This window comes from Macrobrachium rosenbergii, chromosome 55, assembly GCF_040412425.1.
Source record: "Macrobrachium rosenbergii isolate ZJJX-2024 chromosome 55, ASM4041242v1, whole genome shotgun sequence".
Classification (NCBI taxonomy): Eukaryota; Metazoa; Arthropoda; class Malacostraca; order Decapoda; family Palaemonidae; genus Macrobrachium; species Macrobrachium rosenbergii.
The window spans coordinates 47077800-47104684 of NC_089795.1; positions in this window are offsets into that span (position 1 = coordinate 47077800).

Here is a 26885-nt window from a genome sequence, read left to right on the forward strand (position 1 = left end):
ATATATATACACCCACACATATCACAGGTAATTTGATGCATATAGATAGTATATAGAAATTAAAGGCAGCAGGAACAGACACAGACAGACATACAGAAGTGGTGAGACAGAGGCCAGATGAACAGATATACAAAGAGAGAGAGAAGTGATATCTGCAAATAAAAAAAAAAAAAAAAAAAGTTCACTATGCTGAAAGGCTGGTTTCCTAATATGTTTTTGAAGTTAGACTTACATCTGCCAGACTTCACCTCTTAGGAAAGCATGCATTCTTCCAGCCATCACACCTATCTGAGATGACATCAATTGATCTCCTTCTTTCCCTTTTCTTCAAGAATGACAGGCCCTAGGGACCATTTGCAAATGTGTCAGGAAAGAAGTCAAGAAAGTTATAGTGGAACATATATCGAATTATCTTTGGACACCCACCATTCACAGGTAATTTGATGGAAGATAGTGTTGAGAGAGAAAGACAAGAGACAAATGAGGAGACAGAGATGATTAGCAGTGGGATTCCCAGACTGTTTCAAGAGAGAGACAGACAAACAGGCAGAGAAGTGGACAGAGACTAAAGTGGGGCAGAGGGAGGGAGAAAATTTTGGGCCCCTTTTGTGAGACTTGGAGTGAAGAGAGAGGTCCCAGGTCCTGTCTGGGGGCCCCTCAGCCTCCTTTCTTACCTCAAGCAGGCCAGGACTCAGTCTCTTGCTAGAGACCTCCACCAGATCGATGGTAGAGCTATTGTCCATTTCTAACTGTTTCCACTGAGTTGAGCAAACTCAGAGGTGCCAGGAGAAAATTTAAAGGATTTTGTGGAAGAGAGAGAAGAGCTCTAAATTAAGTTGACACACCGAATAAATCTGCTTAGCAGAAGTTTCTTACTATGTCTAATATTTATCGATTTTCGTTCTGGTCATATGGTACTTAACTTTTTATCTCGCATTTTTTCTGCCGCTTTTTGTATCGCTGATATCATGAAAGGAGAATATTTCATAACATTTAATTACAGCATAGCCATACAGTAAGAAACAATAACTGACATTTTATCGTGTATTCCATTGAACTAAAAAAACACCCCGTTGATTTAAGGCTATATCGGTTTTCAGTGACGTACTGTGCTATGTATACTGTAAAGGAACTGAATAATTCGGTTGACTAAATCACAAACGTAAAATAAATCCACCACATCCGTTAGGATCACAATGTAAATCTAAAAATAATGAAAAATCTTACAAACAGACTTCTGGTTAATTAATCTATTAAATCAGAGATATATTTTTGAGAGAGAGAGAGAGAGAGTGAAGAAGAAGCTATTTGATTTCTCAGCGTTAACAGGAATTAAAATGAAACTTAAATCACTCTAGCAAATTATAGTCAGGAAACTGTTCATTTATATCTCAGTAAGACGCATCCATATTGCCCTCAGACTCACCCACCCCTAACTAACAGAGCAAACAAAAACAAACACAAATGGGAAAAGATTAGCAGCCCCTGTCTGTACCAGCAGAGATATCAGTGGTTGTAGTACAAGTAGTGTTAATAGTAGTAACAATAGTATTAAAGCCAGCATGGAAACATAATGAATATTAGATCAAGAGAATAAAATGGAAAAAAGCATGATGAAATACAGTTGTAAATAGAATATGGGGAGGGAGGGAGTATCATTTGTCGTCCTTTGATAACAAGAAAAAGACTAAGTTCTGGTAAAAGGAGCTCGCTTGTGGACTTAATACTTAATTACTTAATGCTTAATATTTTAAACAATTGTTTAAAAGATATGGTTCTTACTCCTTGTTTCTCTATCGCATGACGTAATATATGAATCAAGTGGTTTACATATACTACTCTTCGTAATAAAACGAAACGCGTAATACACGAATCAGTGGCATTCCTCATTTGCTCTTTTCATTTCGTTATTTAACACAAATCCAAGAAAAAGTGATTTGAAATAATATCTTTATATCTTCCTATTCGATGTAAACATTTTCATTCCAACAGTATTTCTTTGAACAAAAATCAATTAAACAGACTTTGCTTCCATTTTACTTTTAAACATAAGAGTATTCAATACTGAAATTAAACATTTATGTAGAAAAAATTTTAATCTACCAAAATGTTGTTTATTAAATACAAGTAGATGAAATAATAGAATTCTAATCTAAAAAATGTTGTATTGGATGATAAAATAATTTGCAATAGGAATATTTGTTTAGATAAAGAGGTTTAGGAGTTGGAGTGTTGGGTGTTGTCAAAGGAATTCCAGATGAAATAGAAGTTAAAAAAAAAAAAAAATCCAAGTATTATATATATATCAAATATATATATATATATAAAATATATATAAAAGAGATATATATATATATATATAAAGGAGATGCAGAAAGGAAAAAAATGAAAGGAGAGTAAGAAATAAAGTTGTTTTTAAATCACAAGAGACAGAATTCACAGGAATATTTAAAATGAACAACTTCTGCACATTTGATTTGTGGACATTCTCGAAGATGGGTAATTTCCAAATATCTTTCTCCATACCTACAAAGTAATAATTTCTGAGAACTCAGTTTAATAGTAAATATACATACATAAGCACTCATATATATATAAAAAAAAAAAAATATATATATATATATATATATATATATATATATATATATATATATATATATATATATATATATATATATATATATATATATATATATCTTCAATTCCACTGTTAATAATGACGATTATGGTAGATATAAAATGATGATATATCTAATGATCATTAAGGTATTAAGCAGGCATAAGAACAAAAAAAACAAATGAAAAGAAGGAAGAAGTCTGTAAAATTTCATCGTCATAAAATTGGTATTCAGGTCAGATGTGCAGGGAGGGAAAATAGCCTTCAATAGGAGGTGACAAAAATCAATAAAGGAAGCCCTCTCTCTCTCTCTCTCTCTCTCTCTCTCTCTCTCTCTCTCTCTCTCTCTCTCTCTCTCTTCTCTCTCTCTCTTTCATGAGTAAATGAGTAAGTGCTTGAAAACCACCTGAATTAAATTACAGATAACACATATCATGGGCCTAAAGAGGAAGTTAACATGTACATAAATATGCATGATTTCCTGAGTTATGTAAACATATACCCAAGATTAAGTGGTTTATTCGTTCATTTACTGGAGACATTGCAAAACCCCTATATGTTAAATCTATCTCTCTTGCGCATTATATATATATATATATATATATATATATATATATATATATATATATATATATATATATATATATATATATATATATAATATGTCAGATATATTAACTATATATATAACACAATATATATATATCATATTGTCAGAGCTTGAATATATTGACACCATTTTGAAGAAGGATAACAAATGGACGTACAGTGAACATCTAATTGATTTCTACATTAAAATTGTGTGAATCACTTTACTTCCAGTACTGTTGGACCTTCATATAAGTAAGCTCTATTTATGCCATTTAGTACTTCAGTACCATTACACTAGAATGACAAGATGAATGAATACTCTTCTCATTTCAGATATTTTTGGGGATAAGTTATTCATTAAACATGAACGAAAGCCTTCATGAATTCAGTAGCATGCATGATCTGAAGTTGAGATGATAAACCTCGCTGCAAAGAGATAACAAAACGCAATTCTAAAATTTTACTTTCATGAATTTTTGGAAATTCATCAATGATTTCCTCCTGTTTAATCCCATACAAAGGTCCATAGCCACCTACGTAAACAGGCCGGTAGCTAATGTTTCCGAGGGGATGAGTCGCCCACCCACGTGCCACTGTGAGCTCCTACTGCCCACTGCCATATGGCATTAAATAGGAGAAAGTTATTATGCACGAAAAAATGAATATTATTTGATCAGTGTGCATTCATTGCTGAAATCCTTTCATTAATCCCGCAGTCAGTGCTCTTGGTTTACAGCGGGGAATAACATTTCCTGGCAATGCCAGTGATCTTTGACTGCTTTCTTATTTTCTTTCTTTGCATAATCTATTTCTGTCATCCGCGTTTGTTTGCCTTAGCCATACCAAGAAGGATATTGGCTTTCTTTGCTTCGATAGGTAAATATTTACTAAAGATTTTCCTTGTCTTTTGCTGAATTTTATAGCTAAGTTGCTTCCTCTTTTGTTTAAATTTTATTTATCAATTGATATATTTATTTACTTTTATTTTTTGGCTTTGGAAGGTCATTTAAGGCAGGATTTTATTTTCGATGAAATAATTTCATTTTTACACAAGGTGGCCCTTTTTATTTAAATACGAGGTCACATCACAATACATCTATTTTCATACCTTGTAGTTTTATACTGTGTATATATATATATATAACATATATATATATAAATATATATACATGTATATATATATATATATATATATATATATATATATATATATAAATACCTATATACATGTATATATATATATATATATATATATATATATATATATATATATATATATATATATATATGGTTTCACCCTTTTTCACGAGGAATTTCGGAATGAGGTTGCTAGATATACCCCTTCCACAAAATGATGAAATGTGCATTTAATTACCTACATCACTTCTTCCTTGTCGTTTACCCATCAAAAAGTAACGTCACTGTGTAATGATACTTAACTAATCCGGCTGGATGAAATCGGACGTCCATACCATAACTCTTATTCCCCTACTTATTGAGCTTCCTTAGGGAGAAGGATCGTGCTGGCATAAAGGCACCTTAGTCAAAATCTAGCAATAATCAATAAACAGAGCTGTTTGAAAGTAAACAACTGAACGTGGATCATTAAAAACAGTGACCCCGACTAGGGATTAAATAGAGAATAAAGGACATTACCTAAGCCCACGACTCTGATTGAATGCATCAACCAAGAACAAATATTTCAAAGGGTTACAGGATACTCCTCCTCAATGTATTTATTTAAGGTTTTTATTCTACAAGTGTCAAGGTTATTTTAACCCTGCTATGATGACATTTCATATAAGTATTCTACTGAATATTGCAGTGCAACCCAGTAATGTACAGGTCAAAGAACGAGGTAGAGAGAGAGAGAAAGGGCGAGAATAATTCACAGGTTATCTGTTGTTAACTTTTAGTCATTGACCATCAGAGAGAGAGAGAGAGAGAGAGAGAGAGAGAGAGAGAGAGAGAGAGAGGATTATAACCACTAAGTTTATCTAAGAAAGTACAATCGTTTCAGATCTAAACATTCTGATAATGTGCTGTTTTTGTGTGTGTGTGACTGTGTTAGTTTTGTGGTGCACCTTCACACACACACACACTTTGCACATACGCGCAACGCGCCACTCACACACGAACACTAATGCAAAACCGCGAAATCACTAATAAATAATACCGGCAAGTGAACTATTAAATACACGTTTAAAGTAGGAATACTTGTAACACCCATTCTTATATTTATAAAACCACAACACCCTATATTGATTGATAAATAAAACAACATTTTCAATTAATTTTTTCTTTATTACACGACAAATGACAAAAATATCTATTCTATGACCCGTACTAGTCGCTTACAAGACTTTATGTCTCTCGGCTTTCTTCATTACATGAAAACGTCTAAGATTCACTTAACTTCAAAACCTTTATTATCTGAGAAGGCTAAAAGAAAGTCTTGAATCCCTTCGACAGAAAATTGGCTTCACCCTAAATGGATCTGTCATATAGTCAATGTGTTACTGTTATAATAGGATAAGTTCACATAAGTTTCCTCCTGCGTCCACTTCTCTTTCCTTTCTGTCTGTCTGTTTATATGTCAGTCTGTAATCTGTCTCTGTGTTACAGAATGTCTCCCCACTCTGCCAGTCTGTAGCTGTCTCTTTGCCCTGACTGTATTACAGAATTGTTTGTGGAGCAGAGAGTTGAACAGCTGTGACAACTAAAGGATTCGAATAATGGGAAAAAGACGAATGAGGAGAAACGGGTACAATTAAGATTTTTCTCTCTCTTGAGACTCGAGTCTTTTATCTTCTCTTTGTGTGTGTGTGTGCGCGCGTGTGTGTGTGTGTGTCCTTGCGTCAAGGGACTCCCCATCTTGCCCGGAAAATATAAACGTATAAGATAAGGTAGAGATATTTAATTCCCCTTCGGAGATCTCGTGTGTTTACCGAAGTAACCCTTACAGCTTTAAGAGTAACATTGTGCTTTTAAACGATTGTTTAACGTCATTTCCACGGCAAACGTTTAATCGCCGGCATTTTACCCCTCCCAAAATTAAGTTGGATGCATCAAAGTGAAAACCAAATAGTTGGATTATTAATTCAAGCGCAAGATAGTCCAATATTTACCTCACCAAAAAAATATAAAGGTGTCAGAAAGGCAAGCTAAGAAATTAGACGGATAAGGTTCCGTTGATGCCAGAATTATTCTGTATAAAATCACTGGGAATATTTCGTTAAATTACGTTGCTGCACTGGAATTGTAAGGCGATGGATGTGGAGTTGATTCCGTTTTATATCGAATTTTTGGATACTAGTTGGACCAAAAAATATTTTTCGTAGGACACAAAACACTGCTGTTTGAATCTTTTGTAATATGGAAGTATTGTACTTTTGTGGTTAATGAAGATATTTATCCATCTATTTATCCTATTTGCCTCTCCTGTCTATCTATCTATCTATCTATCTATCTATCTATCTCTATCTATCTATAGTGAGATTGAATAGCATGTCTGTGGCAGTAACTCAGACATGTCGCAAAATTAATATACATAATGGTGTAAGCCTCATTGACATATCTTCTGTCGCCTTATATATCTATACCAGAAACGACTGTCTCTCCAATCGATCTCCACTCCCACCCCTATCACACACACCGCTACCCCCTCCCCAAATATTCTGTCCTCCCTCCTCCCCTTATCGTCTCTGATCTCCATCAACCATCTTCTCATCTGCTTGTTTTTATTTCATTAAACAGGAATTTTTTTCTTTCCTTATAAAATGTGAGCTAAATTTAGATAAGTGTCGTCAGTGAAATGTAAAATCGTAAAAAAGAAAATGGAAGTTTTTCCAACAAAGCTATGGAAAGGTTCGAGTCTAGTGTGTCTACTCTTATAATGATGTCTAAATAACCTAAAATTCATCCGTAATCCACTGTTACATCAGTCCAAAAATAAAGCAAAGTTTTTCCAACATAATTATTTGCTTTGTGACCATAGCATTCATACTAGAACGTTAGCTCTCAGGTTTTTGCAAAAGTAACAGCACAGTAAATTCTGTGGCAATGCATACGAAATTCTACGTAAATACTCAGAATTAAAGCTAAAGTCATTTTTGCCCTACAATGAATATGAACGAAGATAATTTATAATCATCGTCAGAGCGCATGCGCAGTGCCTTCTTATAAGATATTCAAGAAAGCATCATTATTGCTCTTGATTAAATTTGAGGAGGCGTATAATTTCTTCGAATATAATTCAGAGTAAAGGAATATATTTTTTTCATTTTCTTGGGGATATATTTTATTTTTAATTCCCGCCAGGAATATATTTATTCTTACGAGAGTTGAGTTCTTTCTCTTTCTAGTTAAATTCCATAATTGAACATAAATAGTTAATAAATTTAGGGAAAATTCAACAGATTTAAATTCCCGTTTGTAAAATGGGATGAAAGAATTATTGAAATAGGAGAAATGAACAGATTTAAAACAACCACTAATAATAAAATTAAATTCCAAATCATAAAATTAATTGAAATAGGACAGATTTATATCTATCTATAATTAATTAGGGACCACAATATATATATATATATATATATATATATATATATATATATATATATATATACATATATATGGATGAAGAATTCCAAACAGTTTTTACAATTTTACTATGCAACACAACAAATACATCATTCAAACACACATTATATATATATATATATATATATATATATATATATAAATATATATATATATATATATATATATATATATATATATATATATATATATATATATATATGTGTGTGTGTGTGTGTGTGTGGAAATATTGTGTGTACAATATATATATATATATATATATATATATATATATATATATAACTGAGACTATTTGAATTATATATTTACTGATAATTGCATAGTAAATTGTAAAAATATATATATAAATTATGAAGTTTGGAATTCTTTGCTGATATTACCATAAACAAAACCTTCCATAAACATCCACAGTTACTAACCAAAAAGTAGACTCAACCTAAATCTACTTCCACTTCGAGAATTCCAATCACCCTCAGTCTCATTGGCATCAGAGACCAAAGAATTAAATGAAGGAGACGAGTCTCGGAAATTGCATCAAGAGGTTCGACGTAAAACCGGAAAATCCCATTTTTATGTTCGATGGGATGTTCAGTCAATCGGAATTCTCCGAAATCTTGTTGGAACAGGGAGGATACAGTGGTCACAAAATTCCTTTTCATTTTTCGAGTTTATATGTTCTCCTTTTGTTTTCAAGAGACTTTGACGCGATTTTCAAACTTCAAAGAGTTTTGGAGGCTATAGATTCAATTTTCGTTCCAGAGATTTAGAAAAGTTGCAAAGCTAAACAGTTTCCTTTTCGATTTTTATTCTCCTTTTGTTTAAAAAGACTTAGAACATGGTTATAAACTTCGTGTTTACGTTCTAAAAATTTTGAATGTTTAAATAAACTACAAAATTAGTTTAGTTTTTAAATTTCAGTTCTGTAGGTTATTATCAAAAGATTGTCCCTGCTTAAGTAACAAGTTTTTCATACTTTATTCAGGAAGAAAGAAACATCTAAAAAGGAGAAATGACTAAGTGAGATTAATTTCCTGGAAAAGACAAACAGAGCTCTCCACTTAAAATTGTCTTTTTTTTTTTTTTTTTTTTTTTTTTTTTTTTTTTTTTACAAAGCCGAGGAAAGGTTACGAAGTTCTGTCCCTTCCTAACTAAAAGTATTCGGAAACTCATTACACCACACAGTCGTTTTCTGGATCAAAGAATATTAAAGAATATTCTTCAAAGTACTTCAGACATTGAGAACTACACCCTTCCAAGACATTTCATTTTCCATTTCAGCAGAAGTTCCCTTTCTTTTAATCCTGATCACTTATTGGATGTAGAGAAACGGTTGTAAACATCGAACCATTAACCTTCAATGTATTTAGAACTTAACAACACAAAGAAAACTTTTTGTTAATGAAAATGCGATTATTACGAGGAGAGAGAGAGAGAGAGAGAGAGAGAGAGAGAGAGAGAGAGAGAGAGAGAGAGAGAGAGAGACTAGCACAAATAGAGATTCCTTCCCAGACAACGTCATACACTTTACAAGACTAGGGAACAATGGAGATTGTTTGAAGTTCCATGCTTTCATATATATATATATATATATATATATATATATATATATATATATATATATATATATATATATATATATATATATATATATATATATATATATATATACTGTATATGTGTGTGTACGCAAGCGCACACACACACACACATATATATATATCTGCATATATTTCTTTACTTCAGTTGCAGTTCTTCGTTGGAGGGGTGGATAGAGCTGTCGCCTGGCACGCTGTTGGCTCAGCGTTCGATTCTCCTACCCGGCCAAGGAAGAATTAGAGGAATTTATTTCTGGTGATAGAAATTCATTTCCCGTCATAATGTATTCGGATCCCATATATTTCTGTAGGTCACGTTGCTAGGTAACCAGTTGGTTCTTAGCCACGTAAATGAATCTAATTCTTTGGCCAGCCCTAGGAAACTGTTAATCAGCTCAGTGGTCTGCAAACTAAGATATGTAATGAACGATGTTACAGGAGTCATATTCTAATAATACAGACATTCCATTGTCCTGTAGAAACATATTTATCAATTGCAATCATGTTATGAGTCGTGAATAATAATAATAATAATAATAATAATAATAATAATAATAATAATAATAATGAAATAGAAAGAAATGTGAATGTTGGGAAAGCATAACAATAATAATACAATTTATAATTTTAAAAGAAGTGAAAATTAAGTAATACATAATCACCTAAATATGATCACGAATTTTTAAAAAAAACATCAGAGATAACTGACTCTTTATAATTAAAATAATCCTGTTCAGTGTTAAAGAGAGAGAGAGAGAGAGAGATAGAGAGAATTCAGGCTCATTCCACTTTCCCCTGTTGCATTTTGCAATCCCTTTTGTACACTGCAGTGCCTGTTGCTCAAAGCAAACACATTGGAAAACAAAGCTAGCAATAGTTTGCATTGTGCAACTTTCTTCACAAGCTGGAAAGGCCATTTCTCTAAAGGACGAGCCGACTTGAAGGGGAGTCTTAGTATAGATAACTTTCGCCATCACAGTTATTGAGAGAATTGGGCTGGTATATACTGTATACATACACACACACACACATATATATATATATATATATATATATATATATATATATATATATATATATAGATATATATATATATAGATATATATATATATATATATATATATATATATATATGTATATATATATATATATATATATATATATATATATATATATATATATATATATATATATATATATATATATATATATATATATATATATATATATATATATATATATATATATATATATATATATATATATATATATTCTTTCGCTCCTATACTACAAAAAACACGAAATGGGGATATTGCCTGACCTCGTTTCTTGTCCAGTTATTGTGGTACTTCTATGGCAGTCATAATTTTTATTGAAATATGATTAAATAAATAATGAATTTTTGTTCAGTATGACTTAACAGTTCCCGTCTCATACCGTCCACACCAACACATCAACTAGCAAATTACTAACCAGAAACACCCCCTTAAAACTATTTGCTTAAATGAACACTAACGTATCATTTTTACAATACCGCAAGCTGCAATAAATCTTTGCAAACAAATCTTTCCAAATCTGAAGTGGCTCATTTACCTTCGGTTTTATTCCTCGTCAGGGAACAGAATGCGGAATAAGAATGATCCTGTTTTGATTCTAAGAGGTTTGTGATGCTCTAGACTTCTGAACAAAAATCGCATTACTTCATCATTTTTGAAGGTTTTGTTCTCACTGCAGTGATTCTTTTCACGTTTAAAAATAATTCAGTTTGCTTCCCCTCTCCTGCCTTCCGCTGTGTTTGGAGTCGACCGATTATGGTGACAGACGACACTCTTTCCTTTGACTTTCTCGTTTCAAATCATGAGAAAAGAAAATTTGTTCAATCATGAAAGTGTTCCGAAGCGTATTTATCTATCTATATATACATACAAACATACATACACATACACACATATATGCATGTGTGTATATATATATGTATATATGTATGTATATATATATATATATATATATATATATATATATATATATATATATATATATATATATATATATATATATATGTTCAGTTCACGAATATATACCCTCAGAGAACGGGTACGTGAAAACAATGTGTGAAAATATATCATATATTAAATAAGTATTCGTGTAATAGGGCTGGAAATATGTTTTTCTACATAGAGAGAGAGAGAGAGAGAGAGAGAGAGAGAGAGAGAGAGAGTGAGAGAGAGAGAGAGATGATGATGATGATGATGATGAATCATGATTCTCGGAATTCACTTGTATTGTTCACTAGATTTTCTTGCTAGAAAAATTAGTTGTCTATTTAGCGAAAGCTATCCCGTTACAGAAGGGTGCTTATATTCTTTAATAAGATTATGAAAATAAACAATTATAGTCAACTGTTAAATTAGAATATAAAAATATATAGAAACACAGCCTGCTGTATAAATACTGTTAATAACTGATTACCCATTCTGCTGTTTTTTTTTTTTTTTTTTTAAGAAGTATGATAAAACTTGAAATATTTCTTTGTTCCTTGGTCCGTTGGTCTCTCACAGGGCAATTTACTCTAAATCTGACATATAAAGGGTAATATTTGCCGAGATAACGCCTCCCGTTAAATGGGATTCCTGTCCACACAGGAAAATCCTTCCATTTCCTTTCGGCCGCATCGGGTATTTTTGTGTTCAGTAATTTTTTTTTTTAAATAAGACGATAGACTTTTGATTTATGCAATTGCTGATTTTATTGTTGGTGTTGAATTCCAAAGTCATGTTCTTCATATTCTATCTCCATTCGGTGGAAAGATTCATTTCTTACAATGCAACAGTACTCGCTGGATGTGTGAGTTTATTTCATGGGATGCCAAACCATTTTCTATAAAGTAATAGCTAAAGGGAGAGTATTTAATTATTTTTTCTTTCTTAATAAGTGATCTCTTCTTTCTTCATTTCCCGCTACCTTCTATTACTTCTTACTAATTAACCACATATTCTTTGGAAGCTTGAATTTTAAGTAATGGCCTCTTTGGTGGGCTTGTTCTGTATGAATAGGTTACATCTTCTGAATATAATAATAATAATAATAATAATAATAATAATAATAATAATAATAATAATAATAATAATAATAATAATAAGTCCGAATGGTGAAAAAAAGCATCGCACTGAAATAATCATTACTCCACGTATCTACATTCGAATTCATGCGCATATGATTGACTCGTATATCCGCGAAATAGCTTTTCATTTCCATTTTTTTTTTTTTTTTGCGTCAATAAAAGCTGGCGGTTGGAAGACAAATTTTTATGTATTTTCTAATTGCTTCGCTAAGACTTAATCTCGCAGCTTTTCAAACACTGAAGTTTTCCAAACTGTTTCTGCATAGTTTTTATTGTATAGTTTTTATTGCATAGTTTCAATACACATTTCATCTCCGCTTTGCATACATCTTTCATGATGAAAACGCAATCGTCAATTTACATTTGGGGATATTTTGCAATATTTTCGTCATTTTGATTTTTTTGTTTCTACCTGCGCTAAGGAGATTATGTTCTTGGTTCAATGTGTTTGCAATTTATTTATTTTTCAGAAGGTTTCTGAAAATTAGGTATATGTGGAGTGTTTACGAGAGAGAGAGAGAGAGAGAGAGAGAGAGAGAGAGAGAAAGAGAGAGAGAGAGAGAGAGCATGTCTCTACGCCGTGGTGCAGAGAAACATGGGCTTAGAAACATCATCCCAAAACGATTGTGGATAACGGATGGTTAATCTCATTTAGAACCAATTTAATGTATATATATATATATATATATATATATATATATATATATATATATATATACATATATACACATATGTATGTATGTATGTATATATATATATATATATATATATATATATATATATATATATATATATATATATATATATGTATATACTCGTATATATATATTAAAGAGATTAAGAGATTTCAAATTGGGTTAACCATCTGATTCTCACAATTATTTCGGGATAATGTTACTAAGAGCATGCCTCATCCCACTCTACCATAGAGACGTTCTTCTCTCTCTCTCTCTCTCTCTCTCTCTCTCTCTCTCTCTCTCTCTCTCTCTCTCTCTCTCTCTCTCTCTCGTAAAAGAAATCAACATATACCTTTTTTTCATAATCCTTCTAGGAATCAAACAAAAAAGATCAGACAGATTGAAAAAGGACATAATCTCCTTAGCGCAGGTAGAAAGAAGAAAATCAAAATGATGAAAGTATTGCAAAATATCCCCAACTGTTAATTGACTGTCGAGTTCGCATCGAGAAAGATGGATGCAAAAAGGAGATAAAATGTGGATTGATGGAATAAAAACTATGTAATAAAAACTAAGCAGTAGCTTGGGAAAACTTTCCTATGTTTGAAAACTGCGAAGATTAAGTTTCCGAGCGAAGCATTTAGAAAAGAAATAAAATTTGTTTTCCATCCGCCAGCTTTTATCGAGACGAAAAAATAAGGGGAAGAAAAAGTCATATCGTTGCTACACGCGTCAGATATATTCCCACGAATTCGAGGGAAGATGATTGGAATAACCACTGTTTCAGTGCAATACGTCCTTCCCTTTTTACAGAATTATCGTCTTGTTAATTACTTTCCTTTTACAATTAAATTGTAGTAAATGGTTTGGCATTTTATGTGATAAATTCGCACAATCAGCCAGTAAACCTGCATTGCAATTAATATATCTTTTAAATGTTGCTTGTTTGAAAAAATTACTATATCGATGCTAAATGTTGAAGCCTATTACTTGTTACTTACCTATACTTAGTATTTAATATTTGTCTAACGACAGTAATGCTGAACATTATAAGTTATTATTAATTTGTTATCAGTATAATCAAAATAAATAATTTTTCCACTAACCTAACTTGACTATGCACATTTGTTTGAATCAATTCCAGTGAAATCACATTGTAAACATTATGCAAATGATTCTTTTTTGTATTCACTTAAATTCTGTCCTTATATTCTGGTAGTTTTACTCAATTATTTCATGTAGAAAAAGGCAGAATAACAAAGACATCGAAATTATTTCCAAAATCTCAGGGCAACCGTGCAAGGAAATAAATGGTACCAAGAAGACAATACAATGGTTTGCAAAAACACGAAGAAAAGATATATATCTCTCTTCTGCAAAGCTTTGCTCAACACACAAAAATACCCGATGCAGCCGAAAGGAAATGGAAGGATTTCCTTGTGTGGACAGGAATCCCATTTATGGGACACGTTATCTGGGAAAATGTTTCCCTTTATATGTCAGATTTAGAGCAAATTGCCCCGTGAGAGACCAGCAGGCCAAGGGACAATAAAATATTTACTTTTTACCTTATTCCTTTGAGAGAAAATAGAATGGGCTGCCAGAAATAAACAGTATTTATAATTAGGATTATAACTCTTCTTTTTAATATTCCTGTTTAAACAGTTGGCTGAATTGATTTATTATATAATTCTGTTTAACATAATATAAGCACCACATTAAGTAGCATGAAAGTTTTAGCTAAACAGACAGGTACAGTTTCTCCTTCTAAGTTTCTAAATGGAAAACTAAATGAGCAATATAAGTTAGTTTCAAGGTTTCTGATCGTTCTTCATCTCTCTCTCTCTCTCTCTCTCTCTCTCTCTCTCTCTCTCTCTCTCTCTCTCTCTCTCTCTCTCTCTTCGGAGAGTCCACTTGAATATTGCAATATAATATGGTACCCACACTACCAAAAGGATACAAATAGAGAGTGTACAAAGGTCATTTATAGAATAGAAAAGTTAAGGACCTTGACTACAAAGACTACAATTTTAAATTTATATAGTCTTGAAAGGAGAAGAGAACGCTGGTAATTCAAGCATGGGAAACAGATAGAAGGAATTACCGAAAACATCATGGAACTAAAATTATCAAAAGAGCAAGCAGAGGTAGATTAATAGTGCCAAAAACTATACCTCTCATTAATCCACTCACCAGCATCGATAATCCAGCGTCTATTCAATGCGCTACCAGCTCATCTGAGGAACACTGTGCAGGAGTGAGCGTAGATGTGTGTTTAAAGATAAGCTCAATAAATATCTAAGGTATCCCAGACCATCAAGACTGGAAGATGCAAAATATACCAGAGAAGATGCGTTGGCAACTCTCTAGTAGACATCAAAAGGTACCTCACACTGGGGGACCTAGGGCAACTTGAACAGATTATGGGTCTGTAAGGTCTGTAAGGAGGAATGAGAATTTCTAGCCTTATTTTGTTACTGTCTGTTTAAAATATGATGATGTTTTTCGTGAATTTTAGTACACTCATTTCCAGATTGTATATGTGTATGTATATATATATATATATATATATATATATATATATATATATATATATATATATATATATATATATAGTATATATATATATATTCATATATATGTAACAATAATTGTACTTTATATATATATATATATTTATATACAAATATATGTATGTGTGTTTAATACATACATATATATATATATATATATACCTATATATATATATATATATATATGTGTGTGTGTATATGTGTATAACATGCTTCATCACTACTTAGTACAGAAATGTTTCAAATGGTAACATAGTTCCATTACAATTGTCACTTTTATTATGATTATTATATCTTGTATACACACACACACATACACACACACAAACACACATGTATGTGTGTGTGTGTATAAGATATATGTATGTTTGTGCATATGAGAGGGAAGATATAAGAAACAGAAAAGCAAGAGGCCTAGGGAGAGCCAAAAGATTATTTAACAAAAAATTAAACAGGTAAAAACGTTGAAATCATGAAAAATGTGAAAACATCCTGAATAAACGTCGCAGTTCAAAAACGTTTGCTAAGCAATGATTTGTACTGACATTATAGTGGAACAGCAACGTCCAGGCAAGTAATCCCATCAGTCTTTGGATTGAATCTTACCGAGTTTGCCAGAATCCTGGCTGCTATAACATTTCGAAATATATATATATATATATATATATATATATATATATATATATATATATATATATATATATGTATGTATGTATATATAAAACACTAACATTTAAACCATATATTTCAGGCATGTTCTCTGTTCTGAATAAACAAAGCATTGACTAGTGTTTAGTAAGACAGAGGCATTCAAAATTCTAATTATATATAGAAAAGATATATATAAAGAGCGGAAATTGTATATAGGTATATATATATATTATATATATAATTTGAACATAACATTGCTTTTAGGAATAAACAGAATCAAAGTTCGAAATTCTAATACTTGTAGGAGGTTACACCCTTGAAATAAACTTTCCTTTGCTTTTAGCTAAGACAGAATGAGTTTTAGACGGAGCTAGAACTTAATTAAACATTTAATGTGTGAATGTCCAACGTATAATCAGCAGCGAATATCAAGTTTGAAATAAATCGATTAGTGAAATTCTGTCAAAAACTTAATTCGCAATTTAATCCAATTATAAAATTATCGAAAAATTGAAATTTAATTGACAAAATATAAAAAAAGATATAAAATACAAAAATCCCTTGGGCCAGCCCACCAAAGCTGATAATCAGCTCAGTGGTTGCAAAACCATTTCAATAATATAATGGAGGCAGAGCAGAACTTCTCTGGCATCTCAGTGTTGAGCAGACCAACATCAGTGTTTATGCTCGTACTGTTGAAAAATGATAAGGGATATGGATAAAGAATTCTCTAAAAAATCTTGCCAAATAGCATCAAAACACTTTTCAAAGAATGATGCTGTTTCCTGTTGGCATTTTAATGATGAATGAAGGAAGCAGTTTTATGCAGGCCCCACTCAGGAGTCTGTTCCATGGATGTATAATACTATGCATTCTTTGTATTAACTTGCATTGATATCTTCTAGTCTAGACCATATTTTCTCACTATTTCTCATTCGTTTCTTTAATTATGATTTTTTTTTACATTTCTCATTAATTATTGTTGATTCTTTCCGTGGCAAATAATAGAGAGGTTCATCGAGTCTAAATACACGAACTCCAAACATTCAGTCCAAAAATTATTTCATATTTAAATAATTTCATATATTTCCAGAAAACTGAATTTTGATTTTTACTATTATGATGTCCATCGACAGTCTTAAAGTATATTAAATTTTGACGATTTGACTGATATATGTTTCCTTATTCTACATATTTGCTATTAATGAAAAATTTCTCCAGAATTTGTTTTGAACAATTATTATTATTATTATTATTGTGTTACATATATTATTATTATTATTATATATTATAATTATATTGAAAGACCCTCTTGCTAAGATCAGTTCGTATTGGATCTTATATAGAGTCTTCAGCTGCATTTTCATTATAACAGTTTTCTATTTTCCTAAACCGCTTTAACGCGACTTCTCTTCAGTGGAGGTGCGTGCTAAATCTGCGATTCCGTCATTCATGAGAAAAATCAGAATGGTGAGTTCTAGCCTTTAGAGTTTTCTTACATGTACGGTTGAGGTTGTATCGAATTTGGATACAGGTCAAAAATGTTGCCGCCAACGTTTTTCAGATTCTCTTATCATTCTCAGCAGTGGCTAGTAGAGAGACTGGCGAGAGAATTGTTGTATTGTATTAAGCCAACTCTTGTGTTGGCACGGGCTGATTTGTCATTGGTTGGTGGCGCATACCAGATCCTGCTGGCTTCAGAAAGTCATTTCTCAATGCCTTTCTCGGAGATTTCGCAGCCTAGCAAACCGTCGAGGATGGAGGACGGATGATGGTGGTGCGTGATGTTGCGGCCATCACGGCGGCTCGAATTTTCATTGACTTTGGATGCTCCGGCCTTTGAAGAAAAATAGAGCAACGTTGCGGCGGCTCAATTGTCCAGCCCTGTTCAAACCCTAGTCCGGTATTCTTAGCCGGGGGTTGTTTTAAGTTAGATTATTGTCAGAGATCCTGGTATATTTCTTTGGTGGTGGGATGGGATGAGTTGGGGAGGATGATGGTGGTAGTTAAAGGAGGGCCATCTTGTTTGTTTGTAGTGAGCCTGAGCAGGGAAATACGGAAAGAAGAGACGCTTGGTCAAAAAATGTAAATAAACAAATAAAAATAAACCAAAAATTCAGCTGGATAGATAAAATGAGAGAAATTATTAAAATTCTCATTGCATTGTTCTATCTTGGCAGTATTATATTGAAATAAGTGGGCATGTGTGTCGATGTCTAAAATTTTTCATCTTGAGCTAGAAATTTTTGAATGAGACAAAAAAGGATAAAACTGTTTACTTCGCCTGATAAGTGCTGTCTCTGAGCATTACTACTCACTGTGTGGGACCAGCTGCTGTGTTTCTTCCTCAGAAGGTCTATACATGGTCTGTCAGTGTCCTTAACAATTGCCCAGCAAACAGAGGATTTTGACCTGCCTTAGTCTGCCAGGTACAAGATTAATTTTCACCTTATGGTTCTGTAGGGGTATTCATTCAGTTTGCAATTTGGAAATCTGGCAGTTCAGAGTGATCTGTAAATGCGCCGTAGACTTCAGCATGTTGGCTTTCATAGCTTTTTAGTTAGCATTTTTGATCTGTTGTCTCTCTTTGGCTTGGATCTGCTTCTGTCAGCTCGCTGCTTCTGCTCTTGGCTGGATTCTTCCCCTCTTATCGTTGCCTGGAGATTCCTATGGGTCGGTATCCATTCACAAGACTGTTCTCCATCTTTCGCTGTGCTGGTGATTCAGTATGAAATGAAAAAGCACTAGAAGATATGCCTTATTCTCTTTAAAATAAAATTTATTCAAGGCCTGCTGGAGGACTCCAGTAAACCTGGATGATGCAGATGCTTCCTCATTCTCCAGAGGTTAGTATCAGTCTTATAAAGCTCTAATTTTATTACGAGGAACAATTTGATGTTCCAATGCCTGGGACAGATGTACCAAAAGGTAAATAGATTTATTTTCTGGAAATGCCGCTTATTTATCCCTTAGGCCCCACAGTTTCCAGTATTCCTGATAGACTCATGACTGCTGCTCTTAGTTCCTCTAACTGGCAGTCTTCTTTTGCTCCTGGAAGTGTCAAATGGAATAAATCCATTTTCCCAAAGGGGAAGGTTCAAGGTCTGCGTGTGACTGGTCCATTTACTAGCATTGCCTCTGCCATATCTAACGCAGATGATGGTTGTCACTTTTGGTCCTTTTCTACAAGTATCCAGAAGAAGAAATGGATATTTAAAAGAGCAATTAATTAAAGTCTAGAATTGAAACTCTCTCTGTCTGGCAAGATTTTTGCCATTGACTGGCATTTCTCTGTATGCAATCCTTCTGTTTATGGCTTTTGGCGACGAACACAATAAAGCCTGAGGTTGCACAGTCTTGATTCACACAGCCATCGTAAGCATGAAGTCTCATTGCAGTGTTCAGTAAGTCAGGTTTCCTTTTGTTTCTTCTAAATTGTACTGTATTGTTATCTGCAAGCTTGTCAATCAATGATCTATATATATATATATATATATTTGCATATACATGTTCATTTGCATATATATATATATGACATATATCTCATTGCTGCTGTTATAAATATATACTCTTTCCTTCAGGTATTTGATTTGTATCTGTATAAGGTATACATGTGTATCTAGGATGATTCCCAGATATATGCCCATTATCATATAATATATAATATATATCAGCTATATATATATATATTTATATGTGTGTATGTATGTGCTGTATGTATGGCCTTTATCTTATTATACATATATGATTTGGGCCCTAGTTCCTCCGACTTTGCTGATTTCATTGAGGGCTCTTTGCATTCTAGGCACTGTGTACAACTCCCTCTTGCGACAATGCAACATCGTCGGCAAACAGAGTAAGTTCTACAGAAAGCAGAAACCTGAAGTGACAAGCTGGAAGTTCTCCATGAGGGATATTGAATAGGGGAAATTTGACCTGAAAAGAGCCCTGATGGAGGGGAATTTTTTCTGGCCGCGGAAGATTTATTACCCCTTGTAGTAAACCCCTCATTTTCTTCTCAGTAATGGATTTGTACAAAGGAGATGGTGAAACATGGGAGCTCCTTTCTTATATATAGTGGAGTACTGCTGCTATATAGTAGCTGAGAGCGAGGCTTTTCAATATCTGTATATACTATATAGCCTATATATATATATATATATATATAGGACATATATACAGACACTCTGTGATTCACACACATATGTATATATTATATATATATTTATATATAGGACCAATTTTGTATATATATATATATAAATATATTTTCTCTATATTTTTTATATATATATACTATATATGGGTCTATATTATATATATCTTATATTTTATACATATGGCTTTGTCAATGAAATCAAGTCTTTCTGTCTTTGTACTCTGCATATGTTTTTTTATGATCCAGCAAATAAATGATATTGTTGCAGAAACCCATGTTAGAAAAAATCCTGTCTGCTCTCGAAAGAAAATACCAGTAAGAAGTAAAGTTCTTCAAATATAAAAATGTCCAATGTCATCTATGAAAAGAGTTATTCTTCCCAACAGTCAACTGCTGGCAGCTGTCCTTCTGGTTTCCAGGAGAGAGATTGTTTTGATTTTGGTTGTTTGTGTAAAACAAATTAGTTTAGTCTCTCTGCACTTGTTCTAATATTGAGGGTGAGTATATTACGCAGTAAATATTTTTCCAGTAATCATCACATTAAATGAAAAGTATAACAAGGATGTTAGTTAGGAAAAAGGAATACAAATTCACAGCCAAGAGTAGGGTTCAATTCTTAAAGTGATAAAACCTCTGAAAGACCAGAATAAACGAAAAGTTTGGAGAAACTCTCTGTTTCAGGTATTTGCTCAGCTCCCGTTTAGCGGATCTTTGAGGCATGAATTCTGTAGGGAAAAGCTGTCTTACCTCGCTGCTGACTGCAGGAGTCTTTGCCCCTAAGGAACTCCTCTGAGATGATTTATTGGCTCAACCATCGAATGATAATGTTCTCGGATCAAACTCATTTGTTTCTAGTTTTTATGGCTCTGGGGGCGTGCACTGCTGCCCATCTTACAAGGTAATCATAAAATCACCAGTTGAAAGTCTTGATTAAATCTTAGTGGAGGTGGCAGTATAACTAGTTACTGATTATTGGTCAGTGTTGCAATGAAATCGCTAGTCTAATGTGAGAACATTGCCATCTTATAAGATGCCTGAATGTCACTGTAGAAGAAGGATGAGCTAATCTGCCTCCTCTTATGAAGGGGAGGGTCCTGTGTTGTAGATAGAAGCCCTGGATTGGATCAGAGAGAGAGAGTGTTCCCCTGAGAGTTAGTGATTGTCAGAGAGAGAGAGAGAGGAGAGAGAGTTGAGAGTCCCAGCTTTATTGGCTATGTGTGTCAGTTCCTTATACGAGCCCTGCTTATTTTCACTTCTCCTCCCTAACCCTCTATTTTATTTTCCTGTAGAGAGAGATAGAGAGTCTCTGGTTTTGAGAGAGATTCGAAAGAGGGCTAACATTTCTCCAATATATACATGAAATAATGTTCTTACTGCTGGGATTTAGGTTTAGAAAGACTCCCTGTCGGTCATTAAGAGAGAGAGAGAGTGAGAGGAGAGAGAGAGAGAGAGAGAGAGAGACAAACAGAGTTCCTGAGAGAGAAAGAGGTTTCAGAGAGTAGGATGAGGATCTAATTTACAAAGATACACATAAAATAATGTTTAACAACTCCATATTTAAATTTAATTGACCTTCCAGCATTATTGAGAGAGAGAGAGAGAGAGGGGAGAGAGAGAGTGCAAAGAGAGAGAGAGAGAGAATCTACCGTATTTGATGAAAATTACATGAAACAAGGGGAGACATAATGTTTGTTTAGTGGATAAACCCTGGGATCATCTTACCTTTTTCGTTTCTTCAGATGAGGTGTTGGGGAGGATTTTTGTAAAAACTGGAAAACAACAACAAAATTGTTTAGGGGATGACAATGTGCACGTCCACTTGGGAGCGATTGTTTGTTTGTTCATTTGTTTTGGTGCGTTTGCATGACCATGCCATTCTGGATGCTGCTGGTGGAAGTTTTGGTTTCCCTTTTAGGCTCAACGTTTTGAAATATTCATGAGTGTTTTCAGGGCAATGGGAACAAGAGCTGGTCTGGAGGGCGCTTTTCCTGTTTCGACTGAAATCTCTTCTGGACTTTCTGTTCTTCCCTACGTTTGTTACCTTTACCTGGGCTAGGGTTTGATGTTTCTTCCCCTGGAACTAGACTTTGCCATTCTGGTTCCTTTGGAGAAGCTTTACCTAAATCTTGCTGGGCAACTAATGCCAGGAAACAGTATGTTTGAACTGAACTAGAAAAATACATGTGAATTAATAACCTCAAAAGCTTTATGTTTGTTTATATTTCAGTCGCCTTTTTATCCATGCGGTCGATTTCTACGTAAAAATCAATGCATATCATGAGGCCGCTTGAAAACGAAATTTCTGACATTTGTAGCATCTGAAAATGAAAAGGTATAAAACTTTTGTGGTATATTTTCCAAATATTCCCAGGTCTATTTGGGATTTTTCCTACGAGTTACCAGGATTGTTTTCGTCAGGCTGCCTTGTTTATTTTAAATTCATTCCAATAATTACATATTCAAATTCTTTTATTCGGTTTCAGTAGTTCAAAATGGGTAGTGAAAAATCATTGTTTTTTGATTCTGTCTTCTTCTTATAGTTCTTTTAGGTTGATGGCCAGGTGTTCCTTAGGATGGAAAAGGAAAATGATCTCTTGTTGATATTTCCAGTGTCCCTGCTTATCCAAATAAAGCATTTTTGACGTTTTTATTCTTTCTTTCAAAGTCATAACTTACTGACGCCTCAACGATGGGTTACTTGCAGGACCCTGAAATAAGTTGGTTTTAGTTAATTCTCATTTAGTTTGGTTGGTTCTAGTTGATGTTGCTTGGTTTCCTAATGACATTAATCGTAATTCTTTTACGATTTTTGTTCGATTAGACTGTCCATTTGTCTGTCTGTCTGTTTCCATCTTCATCCTGTTCATTTGGTTCTTTTCCTACTTTATTATTATTTCCATTCCTTTTCCATGAGTGGTGGGGTTCGTTTGGGTATCCATTTCGGACTCATTCACAAGTCGTAAATGGGGAGGGGATCCAGACAGTTGACTGGGTCAGGTTATCAACCCTTAAGCCTTAAGGCCCTGGACAAAGTTATACTCGGAGTAAGAAATATGAAATCAAAAAAGAATCCTTTGAAATTCAAATGTTATTGGATTTTGAGGATGGGAGGCCTATTTTTTCCTATCAGTAATACGTACAACTGCCAAATAAGTTGTAGCTGGGATTCCCTATTGCTCTGGAGCACTAAGACGAAAAATTAGTCAAAATAATGCAATCACAGGCTTTGAGTGTAATCAAATGTCTATACCAGTTTATTTAATACTTACTCTTTATCTCCGATATATATATATATCCTATCTCTATACTTATATATATAGGCTAAGCCTAATAGTCCTGTGCCACTTGCCACAGACTGAGGTCAAGAAAGTCATATTTATTCAGCTTGCAACTGGAGTTTAAGACCACAGGCATCCTTTCCAAGGAGAGTCTAGTTAGTAAAAGTTATGTGTCAGTAATTTTATTCTTTCTTATAGAAAATATGTAAACCAGCCAATATATAGGTTGAGCCTTCTGAGAAGGCTCTGAATCACAACCTTCAGCATGTGCGGAGGCAAGAGGAAAGACTGACCAAAAAACAGGGCAAGCAGTTCCTTGCAGCAGGCAGGTCCTGGGAGAGCAGCAGCAGCAGCAGCAGCAGGTCAGGCAGTTCAGCAGCAGCAGCAGAAGCAGGTGTTTAAGGTCCTCAAACAAGAGCAGGAATTGTCTAAAAGGTGTTCTTCAGTGGGAGCTGAGAGGCACCGCCCAAAACTGGATAGGTCCTTTTACTGAATTTATACACGGGCTTCAGCGGGGTCATGGATGGCGAATTTGATTGGTTGCATCGGGACGGCAAAATTTCTGCGGCGAAATCGATCCTGACAGATCTTCGCAACCTGGGAGTTTTCCATTCCAGCGTTCCCATTGGCCTGCCGTTAACGTGATGTCATGCCGGCTGACATCATCGAGTTTGCTCTATTGGGCTGCGGATGAAGCTTGCCACAATGAAATCTTTCTTCGTAGTCATAATTGTCTCGAACAGCAACTCGTTCATCAGCCACTCCATTCTTTAAACGTTTTCAAATATTTATTGATTTGGCGGTGTTCTGCGTTATCCTTCTTAAATTGTGGGTAGGGCATTATGCCTCTTGCGTCGTATTCAGTCTTGGTTTTGTCTCGATAGGAGCCTTTATAAAGAACGTTAATCGGCGGCTCTCCCGATTATACTTATATTTGTATAATACTGTCGAAAAGATGGAAAATTATACCGGGCGTGGTTCAAACCCTCCTGAATAAAAGGACGTTTGTAGCTTAATGTTTGGATATTAATCACGGTGATTTATAAAAATTCATTCATAATATGGCTGCGTGCGACAAACGCACTACATGGTTAGCATGGCAGAGGTGGGTTGATATCGATTCTCAGTACAAATCGACAGTTCGACGGGGATTTGTAGGTGAGAGTCGGTATGGAACTTATACCTCACCTTGTTGGCCGTGTGGTTAAAATTTCGCGTCACTATAGTCCTGAGTTCTTGTCTTCCGTGGTTTAAGCCCCACGAGACGACGAACTTATTATCAACTAAAAATTCCCTTCAGGTAACATATATGGAAATATATTATTCCCGGGTAGAGTGAATTGGATATTAGAGGACGTTTGTAGCTTAATGCTTATATATATATATATATATATATATATATATATATATATATATATATATATATATATATATATATATATATATATATATATATATATATATATGTTTATATATATATATATATATATATATATATATATGTTTATGTTTGTGTGTGTGTATTCATGTATGTATAACGTTTTAACTTACTTTAAGAAAAGGTAGACACTGACAACCTTATTCCACCAAGACATGGAAAACCAGTTACACAGCCAACACTAGTGAACACATATCACGAGCCCCAAACAAACATCTATCCAGCAAAACGTTTACAAATATGGAAAGAAAAATTCTTCTATACATACATGACAACCTAGTAAGGACATATAAATAATGCTTACGAACACGTAGGCAACATCGATATTTACACATGCTTTTACAAACTGAAAGTGTGAAAGTACTTCACGGGAGTGCAAAACAATGAATATATATACATGTTGCTAGAACTCTCTTCAGAAATTTACCGGCCGTTCCCTTTCAAATGCGTCACACAGTTATTGCATGATATATTGCAAACGAAGCCAGCGGGATTGTCATTTATTAGGTGAGCTAGCCTTAGTTCATTCAAATGTTCCTCGTATATTTTTATATTCTGAGATTGCCTATGAATATATATATATATATATATATATATATATATATATATATATATATATATATATATATATATATATATATATGTATATATATATATATATATATATATATATATATATATATATATATATACACATTTATATATTTTATATTATATATATATATATACATATATATATATATATATAATATTATATATATATATATATATATACATACACACACACACACATATGTTAAAAATATATATAAATGTTAAAAATATTAAATGGATCCATATACGAATTTCTTATTTATGCCGGGATATTCCACCTCACAGGTGGACGAGAAACATTATAACCTTTGTTGGAGGTAAAATGCTTAATCTGTTCAGCTAAACTGTAGTGCTATTTGTCAAGTTAAATTTAAAATGGCTCTCAAACTACAGTGAAAGGAAGCCATTATGGAGGCATCTCGAAATAATAGAACATTTCTTGTGTAACATTTAAGTGCTTGAAATGTGAACACAAAAGTAATTTTTGCTGGTTTTTTTCTATAGTACTATTGTTTTCCGTAAAGTATTTTACCCCGTTTTCTATTACCCTGTTTTCTTTTTGCAATCCATTTCAAGCATTTCCAAAATTCAAAGTTAAATTTCGTCGCGAAGGAAAAAACGATAATGGCCCTGTCTTTAAGTGGGTTGAAGGTAGACTCAGCATTCACGTGAACCGCTTGAAAACAGACCGGACTTTCGCCAAAGGCCAAATCTTTATGGAGCGAGCACCAAGCTATAACGAATGCAGCTTTTTATATGACGACATAACTATCGATGTACAGACCAATGCCTATGGAACATGGGAGCAAATAAATATTCGAGGGCTTTCGAACTGTGCAGTAAGCAATAAGCTCTAAATGTATATTCCCATATCTAGATTGGAATTTGAATGGTACATTTAAAAATTGCCGCTATATCAAGCACCACAGCGTGGCCAGAATATTATATTTCAAACGAAAACACAGTCACAGTATGATTTACAGAGGACT